Below are 6,000 nucleotides of genomic sequence, written 5' to 3'. Positions count from 1 at the left end.
TTCCAATTGCAAAACCCGCCTGCTGGATGACTTTCTGCTGTCTCTTATTGTTGGTGCAATACTGAGGTAACCTCAGTGCTGTAACTCCACAGCTATAACAATACAGGTGAGAGAACCAACATTTGGCTGCCTGCCTCACTTCGATATTAAATGCTCTGGACATCCATTACCATCAGGCAATGGTTTGCACAGATGGCTCTGCAGAGTCTTCACATAACACATCTCCGCCTTGAGGTGCGATCTCTTTCAGACAAATGCCATATGACTGGCAGAAGTTAAGAACCATGAAGTCAGTAGCATTGGGAACATGCCTTGCACTGGAAATCCATGTGAAGGAAAAGGGGATGTGTGTTTTTGTGCTTAGATCAGGCGGGTTTCTCCAAGTCCTGCAAATGGTCTAGCAAAAGGGCACCAAGCTGGAAGTTTAAAGCAAGCATCAGTAGGAGGGAGGATATGAGGGCATCGCTCATCACGAAGTGGGCATATCTGGAAATACGTATGCTCTGTTCTGAATCAACTAAATTGTTGATGTGACTACCTGTCTGTCATCTGACAGAGGTAAAGGTCCCACAAAACAATCATGAATACAATCAGGTTTGTTGGTACAAATCTGAGGAAGTATGAGAACTTCTATTAAAACTCCTTTGTCTTCTGTCCTGTCTCCTCCCCTCTGTGCTCCTTCCTCTCTCTCTGTTCCTCCTTTCATCAGTCTTTCCATTTCAAGCCTTCAGAGGAAGGAAGATCTGCTTTTCTACTGCCAGCTGCAGCCTTACCTCTGGCTGCGGGTTGGTACCAGAGGTAAAAGGTGTGAACTGCTCACAGCCCTACAGCTTTCCAAAGGTGCTGGGTTTCTGCATGGGTCCTGGGTACACCCAGAAACAGAGAAGTGGGGAGACAGGGAGGAGGAACACCCACAGTATCTGCCTTCTGAACATCAGGACATGCTTCTTACAACCTGTCCAAACTTCCCTACGCAGTATTTAGGGCACCATCACCCTTTGTGCCAACCGTGAGACGTCATCTTCTGCTCTTTTAACCTCTCGGTTCGTGTGTGTCTTTGCCGCAGCTCAGTCATTGACCATGGGACTACATTGGAAACGCACACGAAACTGAACGATCATTCATTTTGTTCTAGTGGACAGACCAACTTGGTTTACATTGCTGTGGGTATCTTGTACAGGTCATTGGATTAGGAAGAAGTAGTAGATGAGGCCTTCTTCAGATAAATGGAAGAAGCCTCATGTGATCAAAGTGATTTGGAGTAGTCAGCATGGATTTATGAAGGGGAAATTGTGCTTAACCAACCTCATAGCTTTCTATGATGAGATGAGTGGCTTGGTGGATGAATGGATCTTTTTTTTTACACTAGCTAGGCTTTGAGCAGTGTCTCTCGTAACATGCTCATAGACAAGCAGAGAAGTATGGGCTCAATAAGTGGACAGTGAAGTGAACTGAAAACTGGCTGAATTGCCAGGCTCAAAGGGTCGTGATAGGGTGGTGAAAGGCACAAAGTCCATCTGGGGGCCTGTCACTAGGGGCGTACCCTGAAGCTGATACTAAGGGCAAAATTACTTAACATCTTCTTTAATAACTTGGATGACGGGACAGAGTGCTCCCTCAGCAAATTTGCTGATGAAACAAAACTGGGAGGAGTGGCTGATGCACCAGATAGTTGTACTGCCATTCACAGGGACCTGGACAGGCTGGAGAAATGGGCAGAGAGGAATCTCACGAAGTTCAGTAAAGAAAAGAGACAAAGTCCTGCACCTGGGGAGGAATAACCTCATGCTCCAGTACAGACTGGGGGTCAACCAGCTGCAAAGCAGCTTGGCAGAAAAAGGCCCTGGTGGACAAGCTGACCACAAGCCAGCAATACTCCCTCATGGCAAAGGAGCCTAATGGTATCCTGGGCTGCATTAGGCAAAGTGTTGCCAGCAGGTCGAGAGAAGTCACCCTTCCCCTCTGCTCAGCACTGGTAAGGCTGCACCTGGAGCTGTGTCCAGTACTGGGCTCCCCTGCACAAGAAAGGTATAGACTTACTGGAGGGGGTCCCATGAAGTGTCTGGGAGATCGTTAAGGGACAGGAGCAACTGTCATATGAGGAGAGGCAGAGAGAGCTGGGACTGTGCAGACTGGAGAAGAGAAAGCTCAGGGGGAATCTTGTCAGCGGGTATAAATATCTGATGGGTGAGTGTGAAGGCAGAGCCTCTTCTCAGTGGTGCCCACTGACAGGATGAGAGGCAATGGGCACAAACTGAAACACAGGAAGTTCCAGCTGAAAAAAGAAAACACTTTTTTACTGTGAGGGTTAATTAAACAGTGGCACAGGTTGCCTGGAGAGATTCCGGAGCCTCCATCTTTGGAGATATTCAAAAGCCATTGGGACATGGTCCTGGGTGGACTGTTCTAGGTGACCCTGCCTTGAGAAGGGGGGTTGGACTAAATCTCCAGAGGTCCCTTCCAACCTCAACTGTTATGTGCTTCTTTTCTGTAATTTCTAAATTGCTATGTATTTGAATTGCACTTTATCAGGAAAGCAAATGTGTTCCTGCTCACACTGCAGGGGACAGGCAGTGATAGTAGACCCTCTCCATGCCCAAGAACATCTGTTTACTATTTAAGACACAAAGTCTAGATGTAGATTTTCAGATATTTTACAAAAGACTTGGACTTGAAAACAGTGCGTGAAACCAACATTTTTTATATGAGACTCAAATGCTGCTTGATTTTCAGAAGGTTGAATCATGCATTTCTGAAGCTTTGCCATTGCCTGGAGCTGCAGTACTTGACCAGCCTCCTCATCTGTGAAGGGCTCCTTGGGTCCTGTACAGTATGTAATGTACCATCAAGTACTGCTGGATGTAACCACAAAGGCATAACATTCCTCTAGTGCTGTAGAGATTCTGGTGGCAAAACTGAGAAAAGATGTGAGTACATGAAAGTTAGATGCCATTATGCCTAATTTATAGCTGTAGCTTGTTCTCGCCAGTGTAAGTTGGTGCGAGGTACTTATGCTACATCTGTACTGGTAAATGAAACAGTTCAAGGGGGCCAACTCACCTTGAGGCCAGCGTGACTCGTGTCCATACAGGTAAACTCTCTCCCCCTCTGAGCAGTGTGGCCGCATCCTGCCTGCCTGCGTGACTCAGGCCATGCCTGCAGAGTGCAGGTCAGCTCAGGCTAGGACTATGCAGGGAATCGGCTAACCATATGTTTTCTGTGCATATGTGGCCATCCAGGACTGTTTGCTTTCCTAGGACTGTTTATGAGCCCCAAATTCTTATTCTACCTCATGGGTAGGGATAGGTATCTCCATGGTTCCAAGCAACCAGGACTTCCATCAAAGGGGTTTGTTAATGTTAACAGGTTGTTAGAGCAGTGCTGCCCAAGATGTGGGCTGTACCCATTAATCAAGTTATAAGACATGATTGGGAAGGTAGTTGTGGCATGAAAAAGAGCACCTAGAGGTTGATTGAGTAGTTAGGAAGAAGGGTATGAATGACTGAGTTCACCTAGAGCAGGAGTGTGGAGCAAAACTTGAAAATGCTGCTGTGTTGCAAAGTCAATGGGAAACAGTGAGGTTTTCCTTACATCCCGCTTAGTCAAGGTTGTTAGAAAGGTAGTCCCATGAGAGCCCTGAGTCCTATCAGGAGACAAAGCATCTACTTGTTCTGTGTGACTGTTGAGAGGGCTGGGCAGGCTTCACTCCTCTGTCAAGGAACACGGCAACGTGGCTGCAGCTGATCTATCTGTCTTCTGTGCAATGCTGTTGTGTTTGGAGGGTTCACCCTGAAAACTGAAGACTTCGATTCATTTGTGTGCTCAGCTACTAACAATGACCCTGCAGGAGGAGCCACCAGGCATGGTCAAGGCTCCCACCAGAGGAGGGCATGTGTAGGCCTGGTGATTGGGAGTTTACTTGCTAGGGGAGAGGTCTGAGTAGTCCATATTCTCTTTTTCTATAGTAGTGTAGTAGTGACTGCTTGAATACTAATCCAGCTTCCAAAACCCAGGACTCCTAACCCAACACCTGTCTGCTAGGCTATAGTCCTTTCTTTCTCCTATGCCATCTTCTCAATTAACATTGAATTGTGTAAGAACGAAACTCAGTCAGACCAGAGAGCCAATGTTTTCTCCTTGGCAGGCATGGATGCTTAGGGAAAGAACATGAGAAACAGCTGGTACAAAATGGTCCTTCCCTGACATATTTCCCATGTTCTAGCAGCTTCTGGTTTGGGGATTCCCTTGGACAGACGTGGCACCCAGACCATGGCAACCAGAATGCAGAATATTAAACCAGGTAATAACAATAACAGTAATAACAATGATGATGATGCCACTGTCTAACTACTGTAGCTATATCTTTTCCATTAATTTGGCTAATTACCTGCCAAACCTTTCCATATTTTGACCTCCATAACATCTTGCAGTGACCAGTTCCACAATTTACTTGGATGATTTAATTTTATGTAGCTTTATCATGTTATCCCCCTGGACACTTATTTTCCAAGAGAACAAGTTCTAACTTACTTTGCCTCCCTTGTTATGAAAGGCCTTCTGTTTTTCTGAAAACCCCTGTTGGCCTTGGCCATCTCTCACTCTGTTTTATGCTTTTTGTGATTAGGCAGGAAGAACACTGCACAGTAATGAAGATGTCAGCACATTGCAGATTTATACAGAGGTTTAAAAATATCTTGTTTTGTTCTCTCTGGTAGCAAAGTCCAATAAAGAGGATGGAGAATTTCCATCCTTTCCAGAAACCGTTTAAAAAATATGTTAAGGAATTTGTTTAGGTGCTCTGTGCAGAGATTTTGTGTATTTGAACCCTCTGAGGCAGCAGAGCACCTGACCTTTCGCTTTCTGAGGAGTGCCCTAACCACGAGAGTATCCTATGAACTTTGAGATAACACCTTTTTCTGCTAAGCCCTTCTTGAAAAAAAGAAAGCAGCCACTATTGCAATTGCCCATTGCTTGCCTTCCAAACCGAGTCCCTCTGGGATTTCGGCATTGCTGGTTTGGGCAGGGACTGGACCTACGAAGGTTTCTTGGTGCTCCCTGCTGTCCTGAAAGGTGTGTGCTGACACACCTGGGAAACTTGGAGGTCAAATGTGAGAGGATTCTGGAGTTCAGACCCTTGCAGAAGACAACAAATGAGCAAGGGTCTGATGCCTCAACCCATCTTGGGAAAAAAAGTCAACAAAAATGGACTTTTATCACTTCGGATCTAGGTAAGAAATTGCTGTCAGCCTGCAAAAGCCTGAGTTTATGTTAGGATCGCTGCCGTAACTGATATAAAGCTTCAGCTGCTCCTCCATGGCTGCAAGACATAGCTGTCATCACAGTGCTACAATAGACATGTTGGACCCACCTGCTTTCTAGCTAAACCTGTGAGAAGCTCCCCTCCTCAGCACCAAGTCCTGACATTTCAGCTGAGGCCAGCAGCCCAATCTCCCTGTAAAAGTACTGTTTTATCCCCAGAAATGCTTCATTCCTTTTCAGTTTCTATCCGCCACACAGAAAGAAACAGAGGGAGGATAGAAACCCAAGCTTTTTTTCAGGAACAAGGAATTGCTAGGATTTCTGGAAAAGAGTTGCCAGTTGCATGTCCAAAACCGGTTCCATAGGAGTCAGACACAGAGGAGTTTCTGCCAGCCTCGCCGTGTGCCAAAGCTAACGAGGTAAGAATATGAAAGCATTCTTTGGCAATCACTTGAGGATGTCTATGTCGGAAGGAGTGGCTCAAAATTAGAGGAGCTTTACTTTTTCATTTATTTATTTTCTTTTAAAGATAAATTTTTACAACCAAAAAGGTCTTCCATCCCAAATTATACGCCAGCCTTATCTCCCTTGGACCACCAGGCTTCACAGATGCTGCCGAACTCTCCCTCTGTCTAATCTTGCTTGGCTTTCTCCTGTTGTGCCTACTCTCAGGTTCCTTCCTGACTCCCTCCTTGCTTTATTAGGTTGCCTTTGGTGGGTTCTCCTTGTCTTCTTGCCTCT

The sequence above is a fragment of the Falco biarmicus genome, chromosome 6, assembly GCF_023638135.1.
Source record: "Falco biarmicus isolate bFalBia1 chromosome 6, bFalBia1.pri, whole genome shotgun sequence".
NCBI lineage: Eukaryota > Metazoa > Chordata > Aves > Falconiformes > Falconidae > Falco > Falco biarmicus.
The sequence above is the reverse complement of the archived record's forward strand: the minus strand, read 5'-3'. Positions refer to the sequence as shown.